At 37.6% G+C, this 17,611-nt stretch overlaps 1 protein-coding gene across 3 annotated transcripts in view; it reads left to right on the top strand.

Annotated features, from left to right (window-relative positions):
* NTRK3 (neurotrophic receptor tyrosine kinase 3) overlaps positions 1–17,611 on the top strand; it is a 479,767-nt gene that overhangs the window by 24,586 nt on the left and 437,570 nt on the right. The gene's annotated exons all lie outside the window — the stretch shown is intronic.

The raw sequence follows: 17,611 nt of genomic DNA, 5'->3' as shown, positions 1-17,611 counted from the left end.
AACAGTAGTATGCAACCATCTGTAGTGCTTAATATAAGCTGATTTATATCAAAGACACATAAATTGGTTCAATCCCATGGATCTTTGGTAATCCATCCATGGCTGCCAAACGTGATCAAAGGTGGCCTCCAGGTCTGTCAGCATGGTCATTTTACTGGCTTCCAAGTAAAATACACTTCAATGAGCAATCCTTCTATTGCAAAAAAAAAAGGCAATTATATCTTCGCCAACATTATTTATTGAATACAATTAATCCTTTTTAGTAAATGCAGTATCCTTAAAAATAAAGAAATGAAGAAAGAGAATGGGAATGTTACTACGTTTTCATCTTGCCCACCCTGACACAATGCTGCTTTTCTTCCCCACGCTGGATGCAGTTTTCAGTATTTGTCCTAGCACTATATGTGTGGACCACAGAACAATAGCATGTTTCTTTCCCTGTGTGTGACTGTGTATTCATTCTTACTCAGTATGCTGCGTGTCTTAAGATTTATTGGATGGGGGTACGTAAAGTACTGTATAACTGCATTCTGATCCTGGCCAGTGGTCTAGTTATGTATTATATATATATATGTATGTCCAGAATGTAACAAGTGACTGTTATAGCTGTAGTCTCCAAGAAGAAAGGTGAGTCTGGATATCAGCTACAAACATTGGCATCTATTCTCCTTATAACACAGTCGTTATGTAAGGCTCTGTCACAGTATTGCATATTTGTATATTTAAGCTCAATGTTTGCACAGTTATCTCACCTCTACTTTATTCTAATTTTGACATGTTGAACAGAATGTTAAAAACTAGTAAGTTACCCATAGTATTTTGCCAGCCTAGATGTATAAGATGGGCAGTGGATGCATTGGGGCTATGGCGTGCTATAGTGAGGAAGGGGGGATGGAAACACTACAGAAGCTTCCCTGGGGTGAGTACAAGTAAATCTGGGCCGGACTCTTTACTCTTTCACTATTTTCTTGCATAACAATTTTTTTATTAAACCATTTTATAGTACTAAATGCTAATTCCACTCGAAAAACTATTTTAAAAAAATGTTTGTGTGTAATTAGTGAGATAAGTGTATAACATAGCTCAGGGGGCCGCGAATGGCAAATTAAATATAATGTAGATACATGTTATGCCTTGGCCATGGGTAATAACTTGTAAGTACACTTTAAATGGAATACAGTTGGAGAAACCTGAGAGTTGGGAATACTAGTTGACAGAAAGCAGAGTATTATCACCCAGTACCAAGCAGTGGCTGCAAAGCAGAATTATATCCTGCGGTGCATTAAAAGGGGTATAAATGCATGTGATGCAACCATTCAGTCCATGTATCCAGGCACATATATTTTTGCGGCTGTCCGTCAGGAGGCATGGCCAGTGGAGGAGACAGGATGGAGCGAGGGTGCACATGTATGGTAATGATATTGTTCATTGCAGTGCAGCCTGTTACACTGATCCTTCCTCTCCCCCCTGCACTGAAATCCTCCTTCACCTATGAGGTGGCCGGGGTCCAGAAGGAGTCCCCCACCTCTGAGGCTAAAGTGACAGCTGTCACATTGTGGCTTTGTTTTGCCTTTCCCTCAATCAACGGTATTAGACATTATGAGTGCTTGAACTTGAGAGACCTGTGTATTTTTTCAACCTTTCCTAACTATTTAGCTATATACAAGATAGCATTTGAAATGTTACTTACCTGCAACCCCTTGATCCAGCAACTTGTTAGGTTCTCTGATAATCTAAATTTCCAGAGTAAAGTTTGGGTGGGAAGTTGATGATTAATATGGGCAAAGTCTGGTCGAGCAGGAATGGGAGCTTTTTCTGAGGACTGCTAGACACTCATAATTTTATCTCTCTTAATTTTACCCATAATGGGGTTTTTTTGTGTTTTGATGATAATAGATGAATTTGCTTTTAACATAACAAGTAGTAATATAACTTTGCTCTTTTGTTCTATGTCCTCCATAACATTTTAATGGAGCTTTGCTAATTTCAATACTATAGACTATAGACGTAAAATCTTAGTAGCTCCCCAATTAGTGCGCACACCACAGTAGCTGAAACTGCGGAGAGAGCAGTTGTGAAAAGACTACACACTGTGCACTTTATGCTGGCTCTGATCCCTATTCAACATGTATGTGTGGGCGTGAGCAGGGAACAGTCATCTGAAACGCACCATGTATGCCCCTCTTTGTGCTCCAGCATATATTGTACGTGTGAGAAACTACATGAAGAGCTACAGAGTGTTTCTCATAAACGTCTCATGCAATGAACGCTGAAATAAGCTTAGTTTTATTATAAAGTCATCAGGTGCAATCAGTATGTACTGCTCAATATGCAGCAAACTGAAGTTTGTATAATTATTATTCTGTATGTTTAGACTCATCAGCATCATTTTTTGGATACAAGATATCAATTCTGAGGGTGTCTTCTAATTATAGTTGGCGCTATCATTAGGCAAGAATAGACAGTGGTCTAAGGTGCCATGGTTTGGAGGAGAGGTCCCTAAAATGCTGCATGAGTGACATAACGTCGTTTGTTCAGTGTTTCTGATGTCAATATGGTGCCCCCACACTGGGCACCACCACTGGCATGGAGAACTAGCACCCAGCAGCTTCTTACCTGTGGCGTTGCCAGTTGCTGTTCCTCCATGTCAGTGATGGGCAGGGAATGTGGCACTGGGCTATAGTGTCATAGCCAAGCATCCCAAGTACATTTTTGTAAGAAGCAGAAGGAAGGGGGGGTGTAGGGAGCACGTGGCTCAGGGAGGGGTGATGCACCCAAGGAGAGGGCGCCTAGGGCATCCACAGACCTCCCGCCAGCCCGGCCTCTAATGTAGAAGTGATCATTTCAATTAAAGCAATTTAGAGGTAATTTTACCAAACGTATAATAAAACATGTTGGGCTAACTTGACCTGTCTGCCCCCATCTGCTCAAAAAACAGGAAGTGCCCATCAATGACACATCCCTTAGTATAAAACTTGTACAGTTGAATTCATAACAGTCGTAGTCCAAATCTATCGTTTGTCAAGGTTCAGACAGTGCAAATCTTTAAGCTTGAATTAATGCTGTACTGTACCTATTGTAGATAAGACACAACAGGTTTGGAGGCAGTAGGTCCTTAGACCTATTTTACTTGTTGTGATTTATATTGGCTGAGCAACCTTCCCATGATGATAGTGTTCTTTTTGTCTATTAAGTGAAAAACTCTATGATCACCTCATGTAAATAATTTAATGATAAACTATTTACTATGACTCATGCCCATACCTTAATCAATAAACTTAATGGGCCTGATTCCTCAATAGACGAACCTGACGATTTTGTACATAAAATTACTCTGTAAATGCCCAGAACTGACTCCTACACCAGTGAACGTAGCTACGTCCGATTCATCTTCGTATGCAAGGGACATTAATTTCTTTGAGGGAACAGGGTGGAGAAGGGGCGTTCACCCATAGTCAATGTACAGTAAGAACAGGCCAAACTTGAGTGCACACAACCACGTCCGGATCAATCTCTGGACATAGCAAAGTTAATTGTTTGTTTTTTTACTGTCTTGTCAGTAATGCTTATATTATTAACAGGTGACATTAATTGAATATGTTTTATTCTGTACGTTCCTTTGCAAATTTATATTCCGGATAGGCATTGGACGTATCCTGCAGTGTCTTGTGTAGTAGAGGTGAGCAGATCTGGACCCAAATTCATCAGCGCACGTGTCTTCAGATCCCTTCCTTGTTGAAATTGGGTGTGCACAGACCCGAATTGCGTGCGTTCTGAAACAAACACACATTGCACTCAGTGGTCATTGCACTCAGTGTGCATTGCACTCAGTGGTCATTGCCCTCAGTGTGCATTGCACTCAGTGGTCATTGCACTCAGTGTGCATTGCACTCAGTGGTCACTGCACTCAGTGGTCATTGCACTCAGTGTGCATTGCACTCAGTGGTCATTGCACTCAGTGTGCATTGCACTCAGTGGTCATTGCACTCAGTGTGCATTGCACTCAGTATGAATGCCTTGATGAATCAGGCCTAATTTCTGTATATCCACTGCTGGGTGATGTTAAAATAATGGGGACTGCTTATTTAGCATGTAGCAGGTTGAAAGCTAAAATGATCTCAGAAGTCAATAATGAGCTTAGTAAAGGGTGTTATTATGCATCCATATTTCGAAGCAATAAAGTTATTGTAGGAACATGTTTCCAATATTTCTTTTAATTAATGTGCATCATTAGCCTGAATTCTATGTAAAAAGTGCAACCTTTATATTGCAATAACCTGTCATTATCTTCTGCTTCATTGTATGCTGTTAATATGATGAGCCTGACTCATTAAGAAACGAAAAGTGAACGTTTTTTTAAATTGGGCAGAAAATGCACGCAGATGCCCCCAGATTCAACAACAAGAGGATCTCAAGTTTCTAGTTTAATATGCCCAATGCATATGTATATATAGAGACCCATCACAACGCACAGATGAAAAAAGAAAATATTGGCACCTCTTATTAATGTAGTCATCAATAAAAATCCTTTTTCCCCATTTTTTCCTCCCATGAAATACATATATCAGGATGTTATTAACACCTACTGTACATAACATTTATTTTTACAGTAGCTCTTAATTGAAAACACATGCATAACACGATGGTCATCACTATCACTGGGCAAGAGATACAGCTGCAAATAATGTACCCCCGGGATTGAATCACATGGAGGTGCGTGTGCTCATCCTTGGCACATCCTTACTATACATTGCCTATGTAAACACGTCCCTTCCCTCCCTGGTTCCATCTTTGAAATCATAGGCTGTCGGAAGTGTCCGTTACAGTCGAAGATGCATGTTCTTGCGGTCACTGGTGTATATTCTGTTTCTGAGCATGCCCTTAGCAATTTTACACAAAATACCGCACGTATCGGCATTCACGTCCCTTAATAATTCAGGCCTGATATGTTCAATTTGTATAGATGTTTGTACAGCATTATGAAATTTGTTGGCACTATATAAAAAAGGACAGCAATACAGTTTCTATATAAACAATTAAAAATGGCAAAAACTGAGATTCTGAAAACCCATTTATTTATAAAGTTCTGAAAAACAGTGTGGAAAAAAGGGAAATAATTGCTGCTGTTTAGTGATAATAACATATATACAGTCCTAATCATCTAGATTTTTCCCTTACAGTTAATATGAGAAGCTTTGCTGAACAGTTTAATGAGGGAGATAATGCCAGTGTCAGTGAGGGATCAAATCTAAATGCAAGCTAGTATATTTTAGTTATGGTGTTCCAAATTACAGAGAAAAACCTTATTTGGAAAAGTCCCTATCCTTCTGGATAAATACATCTCAGATTGTACTTGTAATTAATTAATTCTAAAATGTCTAGTACACTTTTGGCTTTTACTGTGTAAATTATACACAACTGGTTTGTAATACTTTTTGTTTTTATGTTTTGTAGACTCATTATTTAGGATACCTTATATTATTATTTTTATTTTATAATTATATATTATTATTTTTGTTTATTGTTTTGGTTTCTAAAGGTTTGTTTTTTTTAATGTTCATTCTCATTTGCTTTTGCTGTAATCAATTCTCCATCTTCCCATCGCCTCTATTTTCAATATCTCCTTTGTGCTCCATGCTTCCTCCCAATCTGTCGCCCATTAAACCCTTCTGTCTCCACCATTCTTTGTCAGAGCCAGTGATATTGTCTCAAGAGGCAGCCGAGTTGTCAGGAGAAATGTAAGGGAAATAAATGTGCAAAAACTTCAAGAAGATGGTAAGGGGGGATGGGACATGATAACAAAGAAGCACAAAACTCCTCTCTATCCCCCCAACCCAAAAAAAGTTGAACAGATTTATTTTAAAATGATCCCTACACAAAAGGTCTAGAACTGGACCGACATTCAAGAGAGAAACTGACGTCAAGACTGAGACTGTGCACAACTAGGCAATCAATTAAAGAAGAATGTAATTTATGTAGGTATTTCCTAATTACAGTTTAAACAGATGCAAAGCTTCTAGTCCGTAATAATAATAATTGATAGGTTTATCGTGGGTGAATGCACAGTAGACTAAAATAGGAGATATCCCATGAGTGATCACACTCTGTGAAGTAGGTGCTCCTATGGATGTGTATTAATTAATGTGTAGCATAATACACACTGCAGTCGACAGTTTGTGTTCATCTCATATAAATGTCTTGAAAACCATTATATCTAATAGGAACTACATCACGAAAATAAGTTAGCATCACTTGCTTTATGCAGTGGAATGAATCCCCAGACATAAAAATATTTGTTAGTAAAATATTTGTTATTTGTATATAATAAATTCAATTTACATTGTATTATATATTCAGGAAAAGGTAACAGAAAATGTCTCTAAAATTAGCATAACCAAAGACATCGCATTCCTTGTAAGTATGTCTTTGTCTGGAATAGAATGAAAAGCTTTTCACACCGGTAGCTTAATACTTAAACAGTCTATTCAACATTTTGGGATGTCTGTGCATCCATTTATCAAGACACAATAAACAGACTCACGGCACATACCCAGTATAAACCACTCATCATCAAATTACAATTTGCCTAGCAACCGCAGCCAGTGAGTGATACACACCAATGTCAAGCGAGTAAACAGAAAAAATATGTCAATGTAAGATACCATGAAAAGTAAGGCATCTGATTGGTTGAAAATAAGGACAATCCCCATAACATTTTCTATAATAGAATACATAATAATATAATATTATACTAATATAATGGTAATGGGTGGTAACAAATGTTATCATTGAATAGCCATTTATTGGTAGTTACTTGATAAACATATGCATGTATAAAGTGTAAACAACCATTGTGTGGCTGACTCATTCAGCCAATCAATTCACTAGGATCTTGTGACATCCCTGGAGTAGGAAGTTGCTAGAGAAGTAGAATTCTACTGAACATTGGTTCAGTCCAGCAAACTGGCTGCTGTGAAAAAGTGACTAATGCAATTAACTGTGTAAATTTCACAGACTAGATTGTAAGCCCCATTTGGGCTTTCTGTTCTGGAACTGAAAACCCAAACCTGGTTCTATATGATAGCCACCCCCGGGTCAAAGAGGAAAGTGGGGGCCTCTGGAAGTTACATTGCAGTGTCCCCCCCCCAAATGTTTGCTATACAGCACGGTAATGGTTTGTTATCATATTATTGCAGTGATTGGTTACGCCTCTGAATGTCATTTTATTATTGTATTGTTGCGATGATAGGTTTGGTTTTGGTATTAGTGGGTTTGATTTTAAAATAGAGTGAAGAGTTTTATTTAATGTTTACTATGTTGCCCAGTAATTGCTAGTTAAGGTGTGGAATATGCTGATACCAGATAAATATATTCTTCAGTATGCTTAACTAGTTTTAGATTATCCTCTACTATGTGAGTCTTTGACTATTATCTTTATTTTGGTGCAATGGATGACTCTTTTTCTTAGCTAAACATATTAGGTTTACTCTCGTGTCTGTGTTCTTTAGCTTTACATTGTGATCACTTAGGAGTGACACATATTGAATTATAGCATAATCATAGGAAAATCAGGAATTTGTCCCCGAAAGTACTGATAAGACAGACAGTCATGCGTTGCTCTCTTTAGGTCTACCGGTAAATAACCCTACTTCATAATAATGCTGAATTACACAATCTGTCATCACTATGGCTCCACACAGACATCACACAAAATCAGGAGCAGATTCCGTCTAGCGTTCCTCATTGATTCAAACCATTGACATTCTTGTTAATCTTTCTTTATAATTCATCTACCTTTTTATGTTTCAAACTTTTTTTTGTAGTTTTAATGCAATATAATTTAATAGTTCTTGCTTTTATTAATACCAGGCAGGTCTTAATATTTTATAATTAAATAGTATTCAGTGTGTGTTTGCCGTGCTGAAGTTTTTTATTATTTGAGCAGTATTTATGGCTGTGCTTAAAAAAATTAAAGTTCAGTACATAACATCATACTTGTTTGTGCTCCAGTCTCCAATACAATTTATACTCAAGGAGATGTGCCTGTAATGTCATTAGCAAGCTTGACATATTTGATGAAAATACAGTCTGTGCATCTCAGAGTGTCCACAAGAGGGCAGCGCATAGCACAGGAAAAAAAATCTTTCTTTGCAAAGTTCTAGTGTTCAGTGTCAGAATAGTGCAAGTTTTTGTAGCAGCTCACGTTACAAAAATGCTATTTTACAAATTTGATCTGTGATAATGCTACTGCATTTTTTTCTCTAATCTAGCAAAAATCATCTTGAGTGCACAGGGATTAATTAAACCCATACAGACGCCTCACTCCTGGGTCCCATCTCTGCCGAAAACATATAATTATAAATAGCAAATAAACTTGAGTAATCAACATCCACTGTACAGACAGGAAATCTGTAATTTTCTCTCTTGTATTTTTTTTTTGCAGTTACATACTAATTCCTATTTCTAAAAGGAAATAAAAGTTTGAATCATTGTTTTTTCTTTAAGGGATATATGTAATGAAATGACAATTTAAAACTAAGTCAAATAATTCCCTATGCTAGGAATTATGTATATTTTTTTTGTTGCTTTGAAAATATTTTTCTGATCATTAAAATTGCTATGTAAATTGCTAACGCTATCAGAGCTTCCCAAATAGGAGACATTTTCCAAGCTTTCCATTATTTTATTTTATGTCATTGCTTTTTTTAATGTTCTCTAGTCTGCAAACATCTATTTATACCACATCTGAAACCCTTTCAGTCAATCCTGAACTGCACTGATTTTGTATAATTATTGCTTACTGCTTAATCAGAATTATTATCTATATTGATTATATAGAATATATTGAATATATAATACAGGAAAGATGGATTCCTTAATTGGGACAAGTAATGTTATGTGATTTGTAAGTGTCACAATTGGCAGGTGTTGGTGTTGCTGTGACAAATGTATTTCTGTACTAGTGTAAGTTTGAGTTTGATCATTGAGTGACTTGTTCTATATTAGTTTTCCCTCATTTGCCAGAGTAGGTGTTAATTACAAAATTGCTTATATTATCCTCTTCATTCAATCGTAAATATATGCCACCATAACAATGGTAATTATTGTCCCATTTTTGTACACAGAATTCATCATCACCATCATCATTTATTTATTTATATAGCGCCACTAATTCTGCAGCGCTGTACAGAGAACTCATTCACATCAGTCCCTGCCACATTGGAGCTTACAGTCTAAATCCCCTAATGTACACACACACACAGACCAAGAGAGACTAAGGGCAATTTAATAGCAGCCAATTAACCTACCAGTATGTATTTGGAGTGTGTGAGGAAACCAGAGCACCCGGAGGAAACCCACGCAAACACGGGGAGAACATACAAACTCCACACAGATAAGGCCATGGTCAGGAATTGAACTCATGACCCCAGTGCTGTGAGGCAGAGGTGCTAACCACTAAGCCACCAGGCTGCCCTGAATTAACTCCTCATCGTTGTATATTGCAGTTTTCCTAAATAGCTATGGTAATTGCTTTGTTCTGTGTATACCGTTACGTGGCAAAGAAGGTAATTATGTGTACACCTGAGCTGGTGCTCTAGATATGGAGTTGCACCACTTTAAAGTAGACAGGCTGCATTCAAGTTACTGTCGCTTAAAGAGTTATGTGCCTAAGACCCATCCCTTCACCTAAGTTGCTGCTCCTACTAACTTGTGCTGGCCTAGTACTACTGCTTGTACATTTGGAATCTACAACATTACATCACCAGATAAGAATGTGCTTGACAAGGATCCTGACTTGTAACTAGCTTACACAAAAAGGAAGGATCCTACTGTTTATCTAAACATTAGACTATATCCCATAATACTTTTCTGAGCAGCAATTGCATAGTTGAATTTTGATCGAAACTCATGCCAAAAAATGTATACAATATGATTTGCTTGTGTTAATTGCAATATGAAAAGTATGTTTAAACCAGAGATGGCACGGTAATACAATGGCACAGTGGTTAGCATTGCTGTCCTGTAGCTCTAGAACAAGCAGTTCAAATTTGAACAAAGTGCAATCTACATGGGGTCTGTATGCAACCTCTAGGTTTTCCTATTGACACACACACACAAACACACACACACACACACACACACACACACTAAATTGATACTAGTTTCTGAGAAAAGGAGCTTAGATTGCAAGCTTCACTTCAGCATATATATCAGGATAACTGCTAGAATTGATACTGTAGTACAGAAGTAGCACTAAGAAACTGTAGCAGTTAAAGGAGTATATACCGTATGTGTATTTGTTGCAGTCTTGCAGTCAGACTATCCCGTTAACCATTTGATTCTGAAAGGGTCTTATTGTAAATCAGCCCAGTCTTGACTGACAGGGTAATTTTATCATTATAAATTATGCATCAGGTAGTGAATCACACAAAGATTTTCTAGAGTTCATTAGTCCTATTATGTATCTTGCAAAGATTTACTGAAGTTCAGTAGTTCAAGCAAATCAGCCTGGACGACGAGAGCCAAGAAGTACTGGTTTGTAAATTAGTTTTCAAGTACATACTTCAGACCCAATTAAGCACTGGAAGATAATTGATCAGTTGCATAACGGGCAGTGTTGTGCTAAACCAAGTGTGAATGTTTCCATGCAACAGGCCACAGCCCATGGGATATATCTCTAATAGGACTATCCCTGGCGTCCAAACTATCACACAGGCCGAACCTATTTGGAAGGGATTTGAAAAACATGCACACATAGAAAGCCAGATGGATTGGGAGGACACCGGTACCTTAAATGATGGACAATATGACCTACTTCTAAGTTGATGTATGTAATTGATTGATTCATGATTAAAACCCAGCCGTAGAAACCTGGGACATCTTGAATGTCATAATAATGATAAAACATTCCGCGTTCCAAGTCCTGTCACAGGCCTCCAGAATTCATGGCTGCTGCTCAAAGACTGACATAAAGACTTTGTGTCTCTTTCTGCAGACAGGATCAAAGCGGAAAGAGAAATTTAAACACTTAGCAGTGGCTCGAAAGGAGGACTGTGAATGAGGATAAATTATACCACTAAATTGGGAATTTGTCCTCCTTGGTATAGCTCAGAGAACTAATCAATGTAAACTGCTGTGTGCATATTCAGTGTAATAGAGAGAGATTACTGTCCCATCTATTTGGGCTAAATGTTATGGATTATATAATAAAACTTCTGCATAACCTCATGGGATACATAGTGGTGTAATACCCCACTACTTCTGCAAGTTAAGTGTACACACTGCATGTCTCCAGATTAAACAGAGGATATGTGACCTTGTGGTCAGTGGGTGTAGTGGTATCATTGGTATCTGGGCAGCATGGTGGCTCAGTGGTTAGTGCCTCTGCCAAACAACAATGGGGTCATGAGTTTGATTCCTGACCATAGCCTGATCTGGGTGGAGTTTGTATGTTCTCCCCGTGTTTCCTCCCACACTCCAAAAACATACTAGAAGGTTAATTGGATGCTGACAAAATTAACACTACTTTGTGTATTTTTAAGAAATTTAGATTTATCAATGGGACAGGGACTGATATAAATGATAAATATTCTTTGTACAGCACTGCAGAATTGGTGACATTATATAAATGGTAATAAAGTTTACTTGCATTATCTCTGTAGGAAATAGGTATACTTATAATAATAAAAGACTAACACAGATATTTATTCATAAAAGTTTACCAGGTAATTAAAAATGATTTATCTGTAAGTGCATTACTAATCTGTGTTTTTACTGTTTAGGTGCTCTGATTGGTTATCTCCTCGCTCTTCAGCGCAAATACTCTATGCTCTATGCTACACACTGATGCTCTGATTGGCTACAGGTTGCTCTAGCCCCGCCCACTTTATCTCCTGTACATCCATATGTCATCTTGTTTAAGGAATGAGTGACATAGGTCCTCTGTTCCTAGCCAAACGTACCTAGTTTCCAAGTCTGATGTATTTGAAGCGAAACAGACATTTCCAAAGTAATATTTATAGGATTTAGGCAGGAGGAAAAAAAAAAATTAAACGATTTTCCAATTTTACTCAAAAATAGAATAGAACAGAATATGTTCTTTCCAAATCTCACCACATCCATATTCTGTTTTGGAACAGATACAAGTTCAAAGTAACAGTGGAGTGATGCTCTGTTAACAGTGGGCAAACCACTGCTAAATTCTAAGGAAAGAGTGTTATATGACAAAGTTAAGAGTAAGCGTTTTCCCATTCCACAGTCCCACCACACACAGGCAAACTTTCTCATTAACCCAATGTCTTTAGCTTTTTAAAAGCCTTCAGGGAGCCAGGTTAAGCTTAATTGTCTCTTGTTTAACTTGGCTTTTAAAAATGACAGAACCTTTTGCAACTTGGCTTCAGTTGTGAAATTCACACTTTTCCTGGCGTCATTGCTGCCTTTGTATATTTTTTTCGATAATGGTTGTGATCACTTGTGTTCTAGGCACAATGATTTATTATTACACTTTTTAGAACACATAATCTGGAACGTTCTATTTTGTATTGTCTTCTCTCTGAAGTGATGACAGTAAAGGTATTAATTTTAATAAAGGTTTTAAAAAAAAGGAGTACGTTAGCAAATGTTTCCTGCACATATTTAAGTGTACTGAAGAAGAACTAGCCTAGTTGATGTTAAATAAAGCAAAACAAGAATTCCAAAATATTGTTTAAAACACCTGTCACTTGCCTTTGTTCCTTCAAACTGCTATTCTCTTATCTGTCAAGACAATTGGCTGACTATGAAATCTATGATCTGTTTGTGTCTTCCATTATCCATCATTCCTCCTACTCTGCAGAACCAAGTCTTTATTCTGCCTTCTGTTGTTTCCTTGTCTTGGACGTTTTATCATTTCTGTTTAAAGTCAGTAAAATATTTTGTTTCCTTTTTGTTTTGGGCGTTCTTTAGAAGTTCTCCTGTGTTTGGTTGTTTTTTTTTGCATAAGAGTTTTGTATCAATATTTTATTACGGTTTTCTACCGTTTACACTCATTTAACTACTTCCTAACCATATGATTTACACTTTTCCTGACCGAGACACTGTTTTAAATACAGTAAGGGGTGAGTGAGGAATAACTTTTTCTTGCTTTTGTTAAGTGTAGTTTTTATTGTTTTTCTCAATGTGATTTTTATTTTTTATTTCATTATGTAGGGAAAACTAGGGAGAAATACACTTTTCCAAGATTCTAGTTTCTGCAACTTGCATATGGACACATTAACTTTCCTAAAATGTAATCATCTAGGTGTCTTGCCTATATCTCTACCAAAATTTGTCTTTTCAGTTAAGAAGTAGCAATAGAGCTGTAAATGTAAGCAGTGTATTCTTATTTATTTACTTTAAGGGTTTTCCCTTTTGTCAAAAAAAATACTAAATAATTCATAGTAAACTGGATTTAATAGTGCTGCTTGTATTAGGCTTTGTTTACTTAGATCCATTACCGGTAGCACTGCCCTGGGTATATCCTCTTTTGGGGAAGTCCTTGTGACATCACAGCTGTGTGTTAGGGCTAACGGTACTGACATGAACTCCCAGAACAGATGGTAGAGGTCTTCGTCTTTAGCAGCCGCCTTTCTCATAGAGCTAGTTATGCTCACAGCTACTCAGATGCCCCCAGGTCTTATACTCAGCGTAGTGGGGCCTTATGTACAGATACCGTAGCTCAGGAGATGGAGGAGAGAACAGGAATTATGGGGACAAGTGGTCCCAGGCTACTAGCTGCAATCTGGTACACAGGCAAAGGTCAGGACTACAAGCAAACGAGCAGAATCCAGGAAACAGGCAGAGGTCAGGGCTACAAGCAAACGAGCAGAACCCAGGAAACAGGCAGAGATCAGGGCTACAAGCAAACAATCGGAATCAAGTAATCGGGTAGAGGTCAAACAGATAGCGAAACAGGACTAAGGGCAGGTTATCCAGAGGGAAAAATAGCAGGTCAGCAAATGAGAGACAAAAGCTATAATCGGCAGGGAGTCTGAGCCCTCCCTGCCTAATATACATAGGGGAGCCAATCATGATGCAGGGAGCACAGGATAAACAATCAGCCTCAAGGGCTGTTTAGTGAATACTGAATTGTTGCGCACGCACCCAGCTGACTCTCATGCCGGGACCCAGCATTTCATTCGGGGAGCGTCTTGACAATGGCTGGAGAGAGGAGAAAGTCATGTCCTGGTCATCATGGAGATGGCTGGAATGCAGAGCCACACACGGAAGTGAGTCGCGGTGGCTCCGGGCACCGCCGCGGGTCATAACACTATTTCATACCAGGGTTTCCTGTTTAGCTGAGGAGGCGGCACATAGTTTGCATGTTTTGCAATCAAGGTTCAGGAACCAAATTAAATGGTTCAAGAACCTTCTCTAGATTCCCCAGGTGTGATTGATCGCAAGCGTTTAAGTATTATAGTTTAACATTGTTCGTTTTTAAAGTAGTCTAATAGTAGTCTACAGGTTTTCCAACAATAACAGAGAAAATTATGAATGAGAGATAACCCTACAATTTTAAATGCATTTAAGTAAGCAGCAAGTGAGTTAGCAAAAAAACATTTGTTTTTGTCTTTTGGTAGAAACTGTAAAGCAATGCACACGTCATAGGTGTGCAAATTGCACCTGCCAAGACAGACTTGTAATATATATTACCAATAATTAATACAAGGGTTTTTTTTGTTCTGAGCTATAAGCATGTTTAGAACCAATATATATTTCTGCCCATGAAAGGCAGTATGGGTAGAAACCTACATTATGTCTTAAACTACATGACATGACATGACATGACATCTGTAACGATATTATGCCAATGACTTAGTCTCATGATTGTCAAGTCTATTTTGACATTTGATTAATTTAACCAGAGTGTACATTGAAGCAATTTGCTTATTATTTTTATTGTTGATACACATGTATTTGTAATAAATTTTTCATATCGATTTGAGTTTTGCGCTATCTTATCTTATCATATTAGTTTTTATATCTCTGACGGGTCCAGATCCCGTTTAGATAGCTGCATCTTGATCGATTGATATAGGGTAACCAGCGCCCCGTATATGTGTGTTTGTTTTGATCTTAAACTACATCACTTAGAGTGGAAGCAGCAGATTTGTGACAATATTCATGAGAATGCAGATAATCAATCGTCTAGATACAAGACTAGAAACGGTGAAGCATGATCTTTGTTTATTCTAGACTGTTATTTGTTATCATTTGTCATGAACAGTACATTTATAATAAGAAGGTAATATATGAATCATAACAGTGCATATAAGTGGCAAGAATGTCACCTTCTATGTCATAGCATCCGCTAGTTACTGGGTGAGCTATAATCAGTTTATGCAACTGTGTAAGATAATGGTTTGATGTCAAGTCACCGTCCTTATGCTGTATTGTTTTCATACCAAAGTTATATTTTGTCTATTATAATAGAACCGTTCACATCTATATGCAGTATAAGTCAGTGAAGGTGAACTCTCGCTTTACCAGAACACCATTTATTATGTTTTTTATATCTTACTGTCTCAATTCAGACATGTGTTGTGATGTATTGTTTCTTCAGTATCCATGAACACAGGTTAACCCAAAAACTGCTTGCTACCACTTACAATGACTGCACTTAAAAAAGTTCTTTAATATAATTGAGTGAGTTTGTTTTAGCAGTGTAGCAGTAGCAGTTTTTTTTAAATTTGAATAAGATGAAAGACACGATCTACAAATAAGAGGGAGATGACAAGACTGAGCAAGCATTCTAGTAGTTTAACGAGAAAAATGCCACAGTGCAGAGATGAAAATAAAGAATTGCAAAAGTTAATTTGAACACTAAACCAATTAAACAAATCATATTTTTTTGTTAAACACAACTTGTTTTGTTCTAGAATTCAAGTCCACTTTAAGTAGATGGTCAGCCAATTCCTAGTTGTTAAATTTCCAATATGGATTTCCCTGACTTTTTTTTTAACCAAGATGGGAGAGCTTTGTGCCTTCCTCCTCCATCACTTCTAATTATTTCTTTAGTGTAGGTTATTATTGACTGGTGATACCAGCCAGAAAATAACTATTAAGTGGGCACCTCATTTGAAAGAAAGGGCTATCCACCTTCAAAATGGGGGGTGCCTCTGAGTTTCTAGGTGCCAGGATGAAAAAGTTAGAGCACTTTCAGTGCCCTCCCCAGTTCTCCCCCACGACCACCAAGCCCTGATAGGGTTAAGTTGTTGCCCATATATAAGAGGCTTAAATGCAAATAATATTGCATTATTTTTATGGTGTCACTCCGTGGTTTCCAATCATGTCCTTATATAATTAGGCTGAGTTGTTTATGCTTGATGCAATGGGACATGACTCAACTCTGCTTTGCAATTTGCACTGGCTAAAATTGTATCCAGAAAGATATGGGTGGCACATGAATATGATTGCTCTCTAATAACACTGGACCTTGTGTCCGATTCTGACCAGGGTGCTATCTGTGTGGCGTTTATATGCCCTCTCTGTGTTTGCATGGATTCTTCACACAGTCTAAAAACCCACTGATGTGCGCATTGCTACTAACTAACTTGCCCTTATTAGATTTGTGCAATAGGGAAATTAGATTGTAAGCTCCAGGGCAGGGAGTGATGTTAATATACAAATACTGCTGATTGTACAGCACTGCATAACAAGGTGGTACTAGTTAAATAAAGAATAATAATAAGAATAATAGTACCGTTTAGTAAACGTTTCAGAAGGTCATGTGCAAACCAATAAATTCAAGTTATTATTAAAAGGACATTTTTTTTAACCATTTATCAGAACAATTTGACATTCAATTTGTGTAATTGTGGTATGAATCCCAGTATTTTGAGCATCCCCGTTTTAAACCCCCACAGACAGTGGATTTCAGTGCAGGCAAGTCTAATTCTTTTTGCTGTCAGCTTTATTTTCTCACTTGGTGTGACACATCTTGCTGCGGTTATCTACCAGATCATGTATTAGTGCTCTGTGACACAGCGTAGGTTTAGTGACCTGGATAGATCGGTATCTTATGACAATCATGGTGAATGTGTTGACTGTATGAGAGAAGGAGACCTGACAGTATAGAGGAGCAAGGCAAGCTTCACATTGTATTCTCAACCACACTGTTTCACATCAAAGGCTTGGCCTTGAGCTCTTTGAGTTGGGATCTTAAATGTCAGCTGCCTGCTCAGATTGCAGCTCCGCGGATAAATCATTACTGTTAGAAGCTAAACGGGACCAAGTGTCCTGAACCTTGGGGTCAAGCTGCTTTTTCGCTTTTATTATCACAAATTTGTATATGTATTTCCATAGTGTGATGAATGCAAGTAAGTATCTACGGTCTGTTGTATACATACACCGAATAATAATTAGCAAAAACAGAAATAAGTTAAAATACGTACAAATACGTTTTCTGTGGGTCAAAGATAACATGTTTAGTTTTGTTAAATACAATTTGTTACATAACATACCATAACTTAATGTACGAACATCCACACATGACTGTGCATTGTATATTTTGAGCAATCATTTGTCGTTTGTTTGTTTTTTATAATTGCACATGTGATTGTATAACGGTATTTATAAAATACTGCACATCTAC

The sequence above is a fragment of the Mixophyes fleayi genome, chromosome 4, assembly GCF_038048845.1.
Source record: "Mixophyes fleayi isolate aMixFle1 chromosome 4, aMixFle1.hap1, whole genome shotgun sequence".
Lineage (NCBI taxonomy): Eukaryota > Metazoa > Chordata > Amphibia > Anura > Limnodynastidae > Mixophyes > Mixophyes fleayi.
Note: the sequence above shows the minus strand (reverse complement) of the source record. Positions and strands in the feature narration are given on the sequence as shown.